The following is a 17,388-nucleotide window of genomic DNA, read 5'->3' on the forward strand; positions in this document are numbered from 1 at the left end:
GCACAATGAGAAGCCCGCGCACCGCAATGAAAAGTAGCCCCCACTCACCGCAACAAGAGAAAGCCCGTGCTCAGCAACAAAGACCCAACACAGCCAAAAATAAATTAAAGAAAGAAAGAAAGAAATTTATTTAAAAAAAGAAGGGACCGCTACATTATAAAAGAAAGCATATTAAATTCTTGGCTTGGTTTTAATATTCACAATAATGTTTTAGAATTTGCCTCTCCACATTTTAAAAATCCATTTCTATCCCACTTAAATAGCCATGACCGACTCTGGGCTTGCAACCTGCAAGGGTATTTCAGGCTTAAGAACACCATATTGTCTTCTGTGTGTTATTCCGATAAGGCTACTAAGTCATTAATTTTGCTTTTTTTCTCCAAGAAAAAGGCTATTTCCTAAAGTATAATTTCTCAAGCAGCAGTTTATGGTTCTCTTTCCTCCACCAGTGTATAAAGGCTTCTGTTATGATTCGCATAAACTTGCCAAGTGAATTAAATCAATGTGCAAAATGCAAATGTTACCATGCAAATGTAGAAACCTGTCTGAGTGTGAGGGAAACCCACCCACCCTCATGCCACAGAGCCGGGGAGCTGCCCAAACACAAGAGGAGTTTGGCTGAGGGCATAAAACAGTCGTTTTATAATCCATTTAGTGGGTTCCAGAACAGTTCATAATTCAATTTCCTGTAGTCTCAACTCAAGGCTTTCTTTGTTAGCGGACTGATGCTCTGTGCCGTCTGCAGATAGGCCAGCCACTCGCCCAAGGACCGGTTTCTATGTGCTTCCAGCTATTCCCTGGAGAGTTCTGAGCTTTCACCCAAAATTAAAATAAACATGGTCATCAACTGATTTTAAAGTCTGTACATACTTTTTCAGGATGTATTAATAGACAATAAATATAAACCATACTTCAAAAAATTCTAAATTTAGCCAAAATCGTCATTCTTTCCTTTCTCACCAATATTTAAATTTCTTCTCCCCATCTTCTTCTCTCTCACCCCACCCCACAACCGTCCATCCTCTCCTCCTGGTCTGTAACATTTCCAAGATAGAAATGGAGAGCAAAGAAGTGGTGCTGAGAGGAGAGGCAAGTTACCCTCTTTAGCTCCTCTCCCTACAAGATGTGCACCTATGGTACCCAGCTTCTGAGGGACTTGGGAGGAACTCAATTGCTTGAAAGGAAATTACAGCAATGTACTGAGGGAGCATTTTTCCCCACTCATCTTTGTCTTTTGTCAAATTCCAAGTGCCCTCTTCTTCCCTGAATCCCTGATTAGAGTTGTGAGATGCTCTCCATAAGGAGAAGACATTTATTCTTTCTGTGCTTTCCTTAGTTCTTTTTTTTTTCTTCCAGTTTTATGGACATATAATTGACATACAGCACTGTATAAGTTTAAGGTGTACAGCATAATGACCTGACTTAACATCCATCATGAAATGAGGACCACAGTAAATTCAGTGAACATCCATCTTCTCATATGGATACAAAATTAAAGAGAAAAAAAAATTTTTTTCCTTGTGTGAGAACTCTTAGGATTTCCTCTCTTAACACCTTTCATATATAATGTACAGCAGTGTTACTTATATTTATCACGTTGTACGTTACATCCCTAGTAGTTAATTATAACTCGAAGTTTGTACCTCTTGACCACTCTCCCCCAACCCCCTCTCCCCCACCTCTGATAACCATAAATCTCATCTCTTGTTCTATGCATTTGTTTCTTTTTAAAGTATAACTGACCTATGACACTATGTTGGTTCCTGTTACACAACATAGTGATTTGATATTTCTATACATTTAAAAATGATCACCAAGATGACCTAAATGGGAAGGAAATCCAAAAAAGAGGGAATATATGTATACGTATAGCTGATTCACTTTGCTGTACAGTAGAAACTAATGCAAAATTGTAAAGCAACTGTACTCCAATAAAAAAATTTTTTAAAAAGAAAATTAACAAAAATGATCACCACGATAACCCTACTTATGATATATCACCATACAAAGATATTATATAGTTATTGGCTATATTCCCCCACACTGTACATTTCATACTTGTGACTCATTTATTTTGTAATTGGAAGTTTGTACCCCTTAATCTCCCTCGCCTATTTCTCTCCTCCCCCAACCCCCCTCTCCTCTGGCAGACACTTGTTTGTTCTCCGTATCTATGACTCTCTTTTGTTATGTTTGTTCTTTTGTTTTGTCTTCTAGATTCCACATATAAGTGAAATCATACAGTATTTGTCCTTCTCTGTCTGACTTATTGCACTTAGCATAATATGCTCAAAATCCATCCATGTTGTTGCAAATGGCAGGGCTTCATTTTTTATGGCATATATATTTTTATATATCACATATATCACATCTTCTTTATCCATTCACTTATTGATGGGTGCTTAGATTGCTTCCATATCTTGCCTATTGTAAATAGTGCTGCAATGAACATAGTGGTGCATATATCTTTTTGAATTAGTGTTTTCATTTTTTTCAGATAAATACCAAGAGTGGAATTGTTGGATCATATGATAGTTTTAGTTTTAATATTTTGAAGACTCTCCCTACTGTTTTCCTTAGTGACTCCACCAATTTACATTCCCACCAAAGTGCACAAGAGTTCCCTTTTCTCCACATCCTCACCAACACTTGTTATTGGTTGTCTTTTTGATAATAGCCATTCTGACAGATGTATGGTGATATCTCACTGTGGTTTTGATTTGCATTTCCCTGATGATGAGTGACATTGAGCATATTTTCATGTGCCTGTTACCAAAATCTGCACATTATTTAGTTTCAAGGAGCAAAATTGTATATTCTGCTGTTGTAAAACTTGAGAGTGCTTAGGAAACTGAGTGCTTAGCAGACCACAGATTCAAGCAATGACGGTCCATACAACAAGAGGAATGAACTATCTACAACAACATGCAAAAATGTAGATGAAATCTCACACACATAATGTTGAGAAAAGCCAGACAGCAAAGAAGACCGACAGTAAGTTTCTAATGACACAAAATTCAAAAATAAAGGCAATATTAACCTCCAGTGTTAGAGGTCAGGAAAGCGGTCACCCTGGTGGCATGGGAGTGAATGGAAGGGGACCTGAGGGGCACACCTGGGTTTCTGGTTATGCTCTGAGTCTTAATCTGAGTTCTCATACATAGGTGTGCTCTGTCTATGAAAATTCATTGACTTGAGCACTTAGGATAACTGCTCTTCTCTGAATGTACATTATACGTCAATAATTTTTTTCAAGTGTGTGCCTTTTTTGGTCCATTTCCTACTTTGGCCCTCACTAACACTTTTTTTCCTCAACTTTGAATTTCAACACAGATTTTCAGAGACAGAATCCAAGTCCCACTCTACCGTGAATGTAGTTCAGTATTTGTGCTACCTCACTGGCTGAGTACTAAGCTGTACAGATGGAGAGGTGAGCCCTAGGAAACCAGGCTTTAAAACAAAACACACAAAAAAAATTTTTAAAGAAAGCATATTCAACAACAACTGGATACCACAGGGGAAAAATGTCGATTTGCAGATTTAACCAAAATAAGTCACTAAACAAAGGAACAAGGGAAAAAAAATAAAAACATTTGGGGGAAAATCAGAATTGAGAGTTGATACGATATACACCCTCAGAGATCAAGTTTTCTACAAAAAATTACAAGATGTAAATAAAACAGTGACCCATACTCCAGAAAAAAAAAAAATTCAATAAACACTGTCACGGAGTGTCCCCAAATGTTGGGTTTAGCTGACAAAGACTCCAAAGTAGCTATTATAAATATATTCAAGGAACTAAAGAAAACCACGTGTAAAAAATGTAAAGGAAATTATGAGAGCAATGAATCAACAAATGGAGATTTTCAATAAGGAGATAGAAAATTATAAATTAAAAAATTCTGAGGGTGAAAAATCCAATAACTGAAATGAAACTTTCACCAGGAGGACTCAGCAACAGATTTGAGAGAGCAGAAGAAAGTTTCTATGGACTTGAAGGTAGATCAATAGAAATTTCCAATCTGAAGAATAGAGAGAAAAAAGATTAAATAAAAATGAACAGAGCCTCAGAAACCTATGAAAAACCATCAAGTATAATATCTGCAATCAATGAGAGTCTCAGAAAGGGTGAAGAGAGAAAAAGAAGCAGGAATAAATTGAAGGAATAATGGCCAAAATTTTCCAAAATTTATGAAAAAGCATTAATCTACCATCTTAATTCAATCTGCTAAAGCAATTACCATAAACTGGGTAACTTAAACGTCAAGCATTTACTTCTCACAGTTCTGGAGGATGGCATCCAAATCAGCGTGCCAGCAAGGTTGGGTTCTGATGAGATACAACTTCCTGTTGTATCCTCAGATGGCAGAAAAAGACCACGCTAGCTCCCTGGCCTCTTCTAATAAGGGCACTAATCACCTAATTACCTCCCAAAGACCATCCCACCTCCAAATACCAACACACTGGAAATTAGAATTCAACATATGAATTCAGTCAATATTCAACAAATATACAGTCAATAACATCTATATATCCAAGAAGTCCGATGAATACTGAGTAGGATACATTCAAACACTGCATAGTCAAATTGTAGAAAGACAAAGAGAAAATCTTGAAAGTATCAAGAGAAAAACAATTCATGTACAGAGGAGCATCAGTATGATTAATGGGTATCTTTTCATCTGACAAGTGGAAACCAGAAAGCTGGAGAATGACATATTCAATGTGCTTAAAATTGAAAAAAAAAAAAACTATCAATCAAGAATTCTACTTATTGTAGTAATCATTTTGCAATATATCGATACATCAAATCACCATGTACACTTAAAACTAATACAATGGTTAGATGTCAATTATATCTCAGTAAAACTGGTGGGGAACACAGGGAGATCAGCCCAGTGCTGTGTGATCACCTAGAGGGGTGGGATAGGGAGGGTAGGAAGGAGGGAGATGCAAGAGGGAGGAGATATGGGGATATATGTATATGTACAGCTGATTCACTTTGTTATGAAGCAGAAACTGACACACCATTGTAAAGCAATTATACCCAATAAAGATGTTAAAAAACAAAAAAACTGGTGGGGAAAAAAGAATTCTATATCCACCAAATCTGTTCTTTGAAAATGAAAGCAAAATAAAGATATTTCCAGATGAACAAAGAGTAGGAGAATTCGTTGCTAGCAAAACTGCATTACACGAAATACTAAAGGAAGTCCTTCAGGGTGAAAGAAAATGGTACCAGATGATAAAAAATCCAGGGAAAGAAATTAATAGTTCAGGAAATGGTAAATATGGAGGTTAAAGTCTATAAATATATTTTTTTCTCATTTATCCTCTTAACTTCTTCAATAGACATAGATTCTACAAAGCCATAACTCCAACACTGTATTGTTGGATTTCTAACATCTATAGATTTAATATATAAGACAATAACAGTACAATTGGAGGAGGGAATAAAAGAAGAGGGGAATGGAACTATATTGGAGCAAAATTTCTACATTTTTGTCAGAATTAAGTTAGTATTAGTCTGAAGTGGGTTATGATAAATTAAGTCATATTGTAATCCCTACCTCAACCACTAAAAAAATAACTCAAAAGAGATATAATTTTTTTAAATCCACAGGAATTTAAATATGTTTTAAAAATACTTATTTAAAATAAAAAGTCAATTTTTTAAAAAGAATAGAACATTTATACTCATAATATGATTCTAAGCATTGTAAGCAGCATTATTGTTTTCAGAATTTTTTTCTCATCTCAAGCAGTTTGGTTGGAAAGAACAGCAGATCCAGTAAAAAGGTGGTTTAGAAATATGCCTGGGCCTCCCAGGAACTGAGGACGTCTCAGGAGCCACTCCCTTTCTGAGACCCCAAGGATTTTGATCGGTGCTCCTTTCTGCACGTCTGCTTCATTCACCGTCCAGCTTCGGTGCTGGTTTATCAGCACATACAGAGCTCCCAGTGGTTACCAGCCCCTGGGCTACTCGACCTTACAGACCTGGCTCACCTCTGTCTGACCCGGTGCATTCCTTTTTTCAAATGGGCTCAAAAGAGGTTCTGGTTGGATGCTAGTAGGCAGTGGATAGGCAGGCACGTGTCAACCCGCTGGGATCACCTTTCCTTCTTGGTGGTGGGAGAGGCAGGGCAGAAGAATCTCAGCAAGGGCTCGGAAGGGGCCAGCAAAATGACTCATGTGGCTACACTACTTTCTTTTACTGAAAAAGGAACATCACTTCGCTTTTTTTCCTGTATGTTGGCTTGTTTGGTGGACACGTTTAGTTCCATGCATTCCTTTTTAGTCAGAAATCTTAACAAATGGCCAGAATTTAAGCAGTGGTTGGTGGCCCACAGAGGGGCCTCCCCTGGGAGGAGCTGTGAGTGTGAGCTGCAGCTGGGGGGCTGGGGGCAGGGCCCCAAGGAACCCGGAGGAGGACAGGCAGACCCTGGCAGTCAGCCTCAGCCCTAGATGCACAGCAGGAGCACTGGGGGAGCTGTTAGTTCCAGCAGATGCCAGGGCCGCATCCAAGACGGACTGAATGGAGATGTCTGGGCGGGGCGGCCCCAGGGGACTTTAATGCGCTCCTAATGCTGAGAACCTCCTCTGTAAAGGAAAACCTTGTCAAAATAGTGACGTCAGGGGCTTCCCTGGTGGCGCAGTGGTTGAGAATCTGCCTGCCAATGCAGGGGACATGGGTTCGAGCCCTGGTCCGGGAGGATCCCGCATGCCGCAGAGCAACTGGGCCCGTGAGCCACAACTACTGAGCCTGCGCGTCTGGAGCCTGTGCTCCGCAACAGGAGAGGCCGCGACAGTGAGAGGCCCGCGCACCGCGATGAAGAGTGGCCCCCGCTCACCGCAACTAGAGAAAGCCCTCGCACAGAAATGAAGACCCAACACAGCCATAAATAAATAAATAAATAAATAAAATAGTGACGTCAGGAACTTTAAACGACCTCAGAAAAACTCAGGTGATATGGGGAAGAGTGTGTGAGAATATAGCCAGGGAAAGAAACATACCCCAAAGGAGTGTATATCATATCCTCCTGGACGTTGTGAGCCTTGCGTTTTGGAGACTGAGTCTTCTGAAGGATGTGAATGTTTGTTTGTTGAGCAGGTAATTCATTTCTTTGGACTCAGACTGCACACTCTGTCTCTCCAGCAGGAGCTCGTTTCTCAGTTGACGTCCTTTCCCTTAGCTGGGCTCTGTCCCATCTCTGCTCAGTTCAGGGAATCAGGCAGGATGGTGAAGCTTCCACCCAGGATTGGGGACACCCTCCCTCTAGTCCCCTCCTTCCCAGGATCACCCCTCACTCTCCAGTGCCTGTAGTTTAACCAAACTCTGCCCTCTGACCCTTCAGGAAAGAAAGAACAGGGGGTTTTACTGGGGTTTTGTCTTCTCCACAGGGCTTGGCCTGCTGCCAGACTAAACGCCATGGAAATGGGGAGCTTGTCCCAGGCCACTCTCATCTCTCAAGGGTCAATGCTGAATTGTGTGCTTTTTCTCATTCTCGTGTGTTGCTTTTGTGTTTTTGTCCAGAGGTTTACTTGTCATCTGTTGTGTGCTCGGAATGAGGGGGGCAGGAACAAGCTGGGGTTCCAGGGCACCTGGCAGTGACTGACACAAATAAACTAAAAGACACACAGACATGAGTCACGGGGGACACAGGCCAGTGCCTGTTGAGACTGTGGGTGTTGGGAGGTGAAAGAGGTACAAGATCCAGGTTCCCTCCACCTCAACCCGCCCAGATGGAGGCAAGGATTCCGGGAGAGAACAGCATCTGAGGCTCCCACTGGGACCTGTTGAAACCCATTTTGGTGGATTATACAGACCGAGACAGCCGTGCTCCTCTTCCGGGGAAGGGGTGCCCCATTTCAAGCCCTCAGGCTTCCCTCTCAACCTTTATCACTGGGTGTGAAGGAGTCAAGAAGCCATGAAAGATGACTCTTAGATGGGAAAACACTAGGGGACAAAAAAAAGTGTCATTCTACCTACATTAACCTATAGATGCAGTGCAATGGCAATGAAAATTCCAGCTGGGTGTTTGAAGAACTCAACAACCATTTGAAGATTTATATGGAGGAAGAAAGATTTGTAAATGCTAAGTCGACTTTGAAAAAGCCAAGTGAAGTAGTGGGCTTGTCCAAGCAGGTACCAAGACACACCTCAGAGTTAGAGTAATAAAAAAGTAAAATGTGTCAAGGGTCAGAATAGAGAGTGTGGAGTAAAATCTGGGTCTATATGGGAATTTAATATATGGTAGCAGTGGTAGCAAAAACCATTTAGGAAAGAACAGATTGTTTAGCAGATAGCATTGGGGAAATTAAGTATATCAAGCAAAATAAAACTGAGTTTCCACATAACACATAAATAATGGTGAGCTCCAGATGGATTTAATACCCACACGAGAAAGGTAAAACTATGAAGCTAATAGAGAGAGATAAGAGGATACTTTTATGATCGACAAGTAGGGCAGGACTTCTTAAACAGAACTTCAGGTGCATGGAAAAACTAGTAAGTCTGAAGACATGAAAATGAAGGACTTTTGGAAATTCCCTGGTGGTCCAGTGGTTAGGACTCCACACTTACACCGCAGGGGGCATGGTTTCAATCCCTGGTCAAGGAATTAAGATCCCACAAGCCACACATTGTGGGGAGAGAAAGAGAGAGAGAGAGAGAGAGAGAGAGTGAGGGGGAGAGAAAGAAAGAAAGAAAGAAAGAAAGAAAGAAAGAAAGAAAGAAAGAAAGAAAGAAAGAAAGAAAGAAAGAAAGGAAGGAAGGAAGGAAGAAAGAAGGGAGGGAGGGAGGCAGGAAGGGAGGAAATGAAGGACTTTTGCTCAAAAAAGATCACCACAGACTAAGATAATAGATGATAAAGTGGGAAAAGATTTTGCAAGAAATAAAACCAGCAAGGTATCAAAAATGTGGAACGAGAAATGTCTGTGAGCAACAAGAAAATCTCAACAACCCTGACAGAAAAAGGGTTAAAAGCAATTTACAGGGAGGAGGTTGTGAAAGGTGACCTGCGCTGGAAAGGGTGCTCAAAATCCTTAGTAGTCAGAGAAATGCAAATCAATACCACGGAAAATCACTTTACATCTGTCAGCCTGGCACAACTTCAAAACCTGACTGATGCCAAGAACTGGCAGGGATATAGGGTACCTGGGACCTTGTGCCGGCTCTGCTGGTGAGAGTAAAGGCTGGGGCGCGTTCTGGGGCACAGGCTGGCCCCAGCTTAGCCAAACTAAGCCGAATCTCCCTGATGACCCAACAATTCTGATCCCAGGTGTAGAAATTCTTACACAGCCCATGGTGGAGATGTGTTTTGAAATATTTATTGCAATAAGCAGCTCACAGAACGATAAATACTGCATGATCCCACTTATATGCGGTACCTAGAGAGGTCAAATTCATCAAGACAGGAAGTAGAATGGTTGTTGCCAGGGGCTGGGGGTGGGGGAATGGGGAGTTAGCGTTTAATGGGGACAGAGTTTGACTTGGGGAAGATGGGAAAGTCCTGGAGATGGATGATGGTGAACAAGCATGTGGGGTGCGGGGGGTGTGCATATGAGCAGGTGTGCTCGTGAAGCGGGGGGTGTTACTTGGGCAACGGGCTCAAGTAGAAAGTCTGTGTGGGTCCAGAGTGGGAGATAAATCAGGGGACACAGGTTAGGGCTAGACTAAGAGCTTGAACTTGACCTCTGAATGCCAGGTCAGTAAGGTTTTAGAACAATACAGTGCAGGGTTGACAGAAGTGTGTAGAGGGGGCTGGAGGGAGCGAGATGCCATCAAGGCAGATGGCCCCTAACACTGTGGACCAGATCAAGGGAGCAGGTAGGACAGCAGGCTCACAACCTGTACCCCTTCCCTTCTCCTTGTAGCTCTGTCCCTTACCAGCCCCCAGGTCCAAGCAGCCTTCCAGCCCCCCTCGGGTCTAAGGTGGACACACTGGCAGTGTAGTCTACCTTCAAGAGGATGGACCCATGGGACTTCCCTCACGGTCCGTGGTTAAGACTCTGTGCTTCCACTGCAGGGGGCACGGGTTCAATCCCTGGTCAGAAAACTAAGATCTCTCATGTCCCGTGGTGCAACCAAAAACAAAAAACAAAAAAAGAAGGAAAAAGAAAGCACTGGGGGGCTTCCCTGGTGGTGCAGTGGTTGAGAATCTGCCTGCCAATGCAGGGGACACGGGTTCGAGCCCTGGTCTGGGAAGATCTCACATGCCGCGGAGCAACTGGGCCCGTGAGCCACAGCTACTGAGCCTGTGCTCTAGAGCCCGCGAGCCACAACTACTGAGCCCGTGTGCCACAACTACTGAAGCCTCCGTGCCTAGAGCCTGTGTTCCACAACAAGAGAGGCCACGACAGTGAGAGGCCTGCACACCGCGATGAAGAGTGGCCCCCGCTTGCCGCAACTAGAGAAAGCCCTCACACAGAAACAAAGACCCAACACAGCCAAAAATAAATAAATAAATAAATAAATTTATTTTTAAAAACAAGAAAGCACTGGGAAAATAATCTAGAAAGGAGTGGATATATGTATATGTGTAACTAATTCACTTTGCTGTACAGCAGAAGCTAATACAACATTGTAAATCACCTATACGCCAATAAAAATTAAAAAAAAAAAAGAAGATGGACCCAGGAAGCCCTCACACTAGCCCTAGAAGTGGCCTGGGACACTGGGGTTGAGGTGTGCTCAGTGGTGATACCCCAAACTTCCCAAACTCTAGATGTAGAATTTGAATCACTCACCAGCTACCCTGCTTCGGAGATAGTTCCTGCTAAGCCACCACATCTTCTGGAAACTGTCTTCTGGAAACCTCCAGATAAACAAATGGATGGGAATATGGGCACTAAACTTACACAGGAAAGAATCAAGTGACATTGAATCCAGTCCCAGACCAACCCACGCTGTAGGTAAATAGGGGTAGATCAGGGGCTGAGAAGCAGGAAGCAGAAATGAACCAGTACTGCCCAGGCGCCACCCAGTGAGATAGCTGCTTTTCGAGACGCCAGAAACTAATCCTTTAGTCCCTGGATTGCTGCCCTCCAGGAAGTTACAACAGGTCACATCCCTGGCAAAGGGCGATTTTGATTACTCACATGACAGTAAGCCCAGAGTTGTATCTTTCCAGAGGACCCAGGAGTAGCTGCCTAGGGATATGGAAGTGTCTGCAGCCATTTCTAAAGTGATATTTCCCACATTCTTTCATCCTTTGCCAGAGGTGGCAGAATCCATAAGCCCTTCGGTGAAGGTCTGGTGCTATTACCAGAAGCTATGCCAACGTGCGGTCATTATAATGATGCTAAGCCACCATCTGCCTCTTATTCAAGAGAATATTCTTGAATATTATTCTACAGAGAGGATGTGCCACAATCTGACCAAGGGCCCAAACGATAAAGAGAGTGAGTCAGGTACCTTTCAACGTGCCTCCTCAAGACCCGCTCCCCACACTTCTCCGCCATGGCTTTCATGGGGATTGGGTTGACCACACACACAGCCCTGGTGATCAACAAGCCCCCTTGCTCTCTGGCTTCAAAGTTGATTCAGCAAAGGGGAGCCCCACAGGAGATTGGAGGGAGGAAGAACAGTACTTTCTTGGCAGTAGTTCTCTTGACTGCCTCCTGCAAGGTGACTTGGTCACTGCTCTCCTTAAGGCAGGATTAATCATTCTAGGAGAGAGACTCTCCCCTTCTTGATCCTTTGGACCACTTCCTCTTTCTCATTCTTTGATCCTAGTGTGGCAACAGCTATTACACCTTCCTCCTGCTCTTACTACTGCACTCACCCTAATGGTTTCCCTATACCCTGCCTCCACACCTTTGTACCTGGTGCTTTTATTAAGCCCTTCTTGGCTTGGCCCTGTGTGATGTACTTCCTGCGGGGACTCGGACTGATTTTGATAACCTATCGTTATGATAAGATCCAGCTCTCTATAACTGTATGCCTGGGCCCTCAAATGGGCTTATTTAATGACTTGCTTTTAAGAAACACCTGTATCACCAAACATTTTCATTGTGTATGCTTTGCTGGAGTCTTTTCTCAGTTCTTAAGAGTTGTAAAGCTGTCCTATATTGAACCTTTATGATATTCCAACTAAGCACCTAAACACTCCAAATGCATTTTTCCTTTTTAACTCACACAACTCCAATAAATAAAGCACATCGCCATCCTCATTTTATTAGTGAGGACTTTAAGGCTCTTGTCAAGATCACCCAGTCAATAAAGATTATACTTATCTATGGGACGTTACCAAGAATCTTTGATCAAGATCTCTACTGATTTTGCATTATCATTTTGTGGAAAATTTTGCTGGTGATAAGTTTCTTCTCAAAATGGCTCGGCTTGCAATACTATTTCAAATTTCCGTCAACAATTGTCAATTCTGTACCAGCTACTTGGAGCTCTCAGATGATTAGAGTATTGACAATGAGTCTACATTCACCTAAAGTTTTAAGATTATTTGCCTCAATTAATGTAATAGACTAAATAGTGATGTAGTGAACCAAATGGACTATATCCCCAAAATTCATGTCTACCTGGATCTTCAGAATGTTGTTTTATATGGAAATAGAGTCTTTGCAAATATAATTAAGTTAGAGATCTCAAGATGAGATGATTCTAGATTTAGAGTGGATCCTAAATCCAACGGTTGGTCTCCTTATCAGAGGAGGGGACACACAGAGACATGGGGGTTGGAGGGTGACCACATGAAAATGGAGACGAAGATTAAGGTGATGCGGTCACAAGCCAGAGAATACTGGAAGCCACCAGAAGCTGGAAGAAGCAAAGAAGAATGCTCCCTAGAGCCTTCAGAGGAAGCAGCCCTAATGACTCCTTGATTTTGGACTTCTGGCCCCCAGATCTATGAGAGAATTGAGAGAATAAATTTTTGCTGCTTTAAATCACCAAGTTATCACCAACAAGTGATAACTTGGTACCTAGGAAACTAATACAGTTAAATTAAATGTGGAGACATGAACCGTATTTGAATCATGGAAATACTTCATAAGCAAACAATCTGAAAGAATCATAAAAATAATGCAAAACTGGAAAACTTTGGTGATTGTGGTTTGCTAACCCATCATTCCATGTCTGCAAGAGAGAGTCTGACCGAGTCACTAACTGGACTAATGTCTCTGGATTTGTCTTAATGGACATCCCTTGGGTTTTCTCTGGAAAACCCAAGGGATGTCTACAAGGGAAAAGGAAGATATTTTGGTTGCCACACACCCTGCACCTATTCTTTGGGATTTTCACCCAAGCAGCTGTCTCAGCAGAAAACTCGGGAGCTGGATCAAGCAGAGCTTACCCTATGAACTGGGACCAAAGGCCCACATCCCATGACATTCAGTAAATCAGGCAGAGCAAGATCTCGTTCCCATACAAGACATCTACAGAGGTGTGCCCCTGCAGTGGGCTGCTAACCAGAGACCCAGAAGCATTCCTGGGAGCAGTAGGGTGGAGATATTTTGGTTAGACTTCCTGAAATTTCCTCAGGGTCACAAAGTAAGGAAAGCAGCCATTGTTCTACAATGACTCAGCTGCTTCTCCAACCTCAAGACCTTCAATAAATAAAGCACCGCCACTGCTATAGCACAAGGTCAACCTCAAGAAAGGGTCCTCCTTGGCTAGTTAAAGACTGCTGGTCCCAACAGCCATAAAAGATGCTGGTAATTTAACTCTGTAAGCCTTCTGAACTTCTGTGTGAAGAAAAAACAAAACAAAACATCCTAACCAAGACAAATGACAAATGATTAAGCTGTTCTCAATAAGCGTGGTGTATATACACAAGAGCCTGTTTCTTCACTTGACAAAGAGCTCTTACAAATCAGTAAAGAGTCACCCAATAGCAGAAAAAAATGGAATTTAAATAGGTAGTTCACATAAAAGTATAGGAAAATAGTCTCAAACTGGCACATAATTACAGAAACTAAGACAAAAATAATAAAAATGATTTCCTTTTAATGTTGGCAAAAATTTAAAGGTCAGGTATGGGAAACAAGCATTCTTATACAGCATGGTCTGGAGTGTAAGTACAATATCTGGGGAGGAATTTGGCAATATATATTTAATATGTACAAACTAACACAGTTTAAATTCTTAAAATACTCTTTAAGAATTTAGCTTATGCAAAGAAGACATACAGATGACCAATGGGTACATGGAAAGATGCTCAACATCACTAATTATCAGAGAAATGCAAATCAAAACTACAATCAGGTACCATCTCACACCAGTCAGAATGGCCATCATTAAAAAGTCTATAAATAACAAATGCTGGAGAGGGTGTGGAGATAAGGGAACCCTCCTACACTGTTGGTGGGAATGTAAGTTTGTGCAGCCACTATGGAAAGCAGTATGGAGGTTCCTTAAAAAACTAAAAGTAGAGTTGCCATATGATCCAGCAATCTCAATCCTAGGCATATATCCAGACAAAACTATAATTCCAAAAGATACATGCACCCCAATGTTCATTGCAGCACTATTTACAATAGCCAAGAAATGGAAGTAACCTAAATGTCCATCGAGAGAGGAATGGATAAAGAAAATGTGGTACATATATACAGTGGAATATCAGCCATCAAAAAGAATGAAGTAACGCCTTTTGCAGCAACATGGATGGACCTAGAGATTGTCATACTGAGTGAAGTAAGTCAGACAGAGAAAGACAAATATCATATGATATCACTTATATGTGGAATCTTAAAAAAAATGGTACAAATGAACTTATTTACAAAACAGAAATAGAGTCACAGATGTAGAAAACAAACATATGGTTACCAGGGGAGAAGGTGGGGGGGGGGGGGTCAGGGATAAACTGGGAGATTGGGATCAACATACACACACTACTATATACAAAATAGATAACTAATAAGGACCTAATATACAGCACAGGGAACTCTACTCAATACTTTATAATGACCTATATCGGAAAAGAATCTTAAAAATAGTGGATATATGTATATGTATAACTGATTCATTTTGCTGTACACCTGAAACTAACACAACATTGTAAATCAACTATACGCCAATAAAAATTTTTTAATAATATAAAATAGATAAACAACAAGGTCCTACTGTATAGCACAGGGAACTATATTCAATATCCTGTAATAAACCATAATGGAAAAGAATATGAAAAAGAATATGTATGTGTGTGTATATATATATATATATATATATATATATATATATATATATATATATATATATATAACTGAATCACTGTGCTGTACACCAGAAACTAACATAACATTGTAAATCAACTAGATGTCAATTAAATTTTTTTTAATTTAAAAATTAAAAAAAAGAATTTAGCCCATGGATAGTTGCATAAATATATAAAATGACTGCTCAAAAATGTTTGTAATAGCACTATTTGTTAGAGCAAATAAGTAGAAGCTACTCCCAAATTCTACAGTGTATGTCTGGTTAAGTCAGTGTAGTAATACTATATGGTTTTTCAAAAAAATAAGAAAAATGTATATATGCTGATATGGAAAGATTGCCAGAATATTTTAAGTAGAAAGAAAAAAAGTCAGAAAAGAATGTAAATCCCATAATATACTATATTTACTATACTATACATAGTCTTCTTAACCATTGTACAACTTGGTTTTTCACTTATAGAAAATATATATTTGAATTCCAGAAGAATATACAAAAACCATATTAATAGTTTTTATTCATTATGAATAAATTACTAATATTAGCAATTATTAAATGGTTACTTCTAAAGACTGGGAAAAGGATCAACAAGACAAAGGGAATTTTGACTTTCTCTTCTGTTTGAACTTCTTTTTTTTTTTACCACGAACATGTATTCTATTTGTAATTTTTTTAAACTGACGCTAATGTTGAAGGGGATCCCGATGGTGGAGGGCTTGCCTTGTAAGTCAAGGGCACTTGGTGCAAACTTCTAGGCTTTGTTCCTGTAAGTCCTTGTTTATTGATATCCCAACATATTTTATACCCACACTTTGGGGCCTTTACCCCTTCAAGAAAGTTCTTGACTTTCCTTGGGTTGTTACTCTACATGTGTACAGTTAATTTGGTCTTCTGGAGTGTGGTAGGGTTTGCCCCGCCCTGTAGCTTCTATTGCTGCCTTACTGAGAGTGACAGAGACAGAGACAGAGACAGAGACAGGGACAGAGAGAACTACACCTCTCTATTCCCAGCCAGCTTTGCAGAGGTGTTGGGTCCTGCCACAGAGATCTCTGAAGGCTCTAGGAGCCAACAGCCTTTGACAAGCTGGTTACTTTTCCCAAACATGTTGCCCAGGGAGACTCCATCAATTTTTGCACCCCAAGGTGGTGGGGCAGGCAGAACGCTTGTGTCTACAGCCCAGAGTCCCACAAGTCCCTGCCCACCATGCCAGCCCCACAGGGAACTCACCTAATTTGGAGCTACAGGGGAAGTTGCAGGGAGGCCCTTGCGTTAAGGCAGTCCGAAGTCCCTACACCTCATAGGAAGCCCTTATGCCTACTTTGAGCTCAGGGCTTCGGAGGCACCATGAGTTGTGCTGGACACTTGGAGTACATTTTCATATGATCAGCACATCACCCCTGTGGGTTAGGTTCTAGTATTCTTCACAGCTCTCCTGATGAACCAAGGCTTCTCGAGGCCACACAGCCACAAAACAGAAGAGCCGGGAGGCCTGCCCTTTCCCCGCACAGAGCCATAGACTCATGACCTCACACACGGGCTCCTGGCAGACCCCATTCTTAGGACCTTATGAACTGAGGAACCAAATCCCAAGCCATCTACTGCAAGACACAGCCTGACTTCCAACTCTTTTCATGCTTGAATTTAAGATCCACAGGATACTCTGCTGTCAGGGATTTGTACCCACAATTCAAGCCTCCAGGAATGCAAATGGGCTGGACCCTCGTCTATGATTCCTTGTCCTTAGAATTCCCCTTAGTGCCCCCTTTTCCTTGCTCTAGACCCCAGGCCAGCAGTTGTCCAAGGAACACAGTGCATTTCTAACTCTTGCCTGTTGGAAAAAGAACTTCCTTCCCGTTACCAGGCCAGGATGTTGTATAAGGAGCAGAATGGTTTTCCAATCCCATAGTGAATCCTATGGTGAGCTGTGAAGTCCAGACGTTGAAGCTAACATCTTGAATAACTTCCAATCCAAGCCAAGAGATTGGCTAACTTTTACTGCACCCTTCCACCACCACATTCTCTACTGCATAATAGTTTCCAAAGAAATGCACACATGATCTGATGAATGTACCCATAATTGATCCATTAAGCAAGCACTGATTTTATAAAGCAGTGCTGAACCCTTACTGTCACAGAACTAAGCACATCACATCGATTATCTCATTTAATGCTCACAATATTCTGAAGGGTAGTGTTATTTTTATCCCCACTTTAGAACT

General features: G+C 41.4%; 1 long non-coding RNA gene across 1 annotated transcript in view; it reads right to left on the bottom strand.

Moving 5' to 3' along the window:
* The window catches only part of LOC309629643, a 545,666-nt gene that overhangs the window by 9,736 nt on the left and 518,542 nt on the right, over positions 1–17,388 (bottom strand). The gene's annotated exons all lie outside the window — the stretch shown is intronic.

The sequence above is a fragment of the Balaenoptera borealis genome (assembly GCF_965194805.1).
Source record: "Balaenoptera borealis genome assembly, chromosome: 5".
NCBI lineage: Eukaryota > Metazoa > Chordata > Mammalia > Artiodactyla > Balaenopteridae > Balaenoptera > Balaenoptera borealis.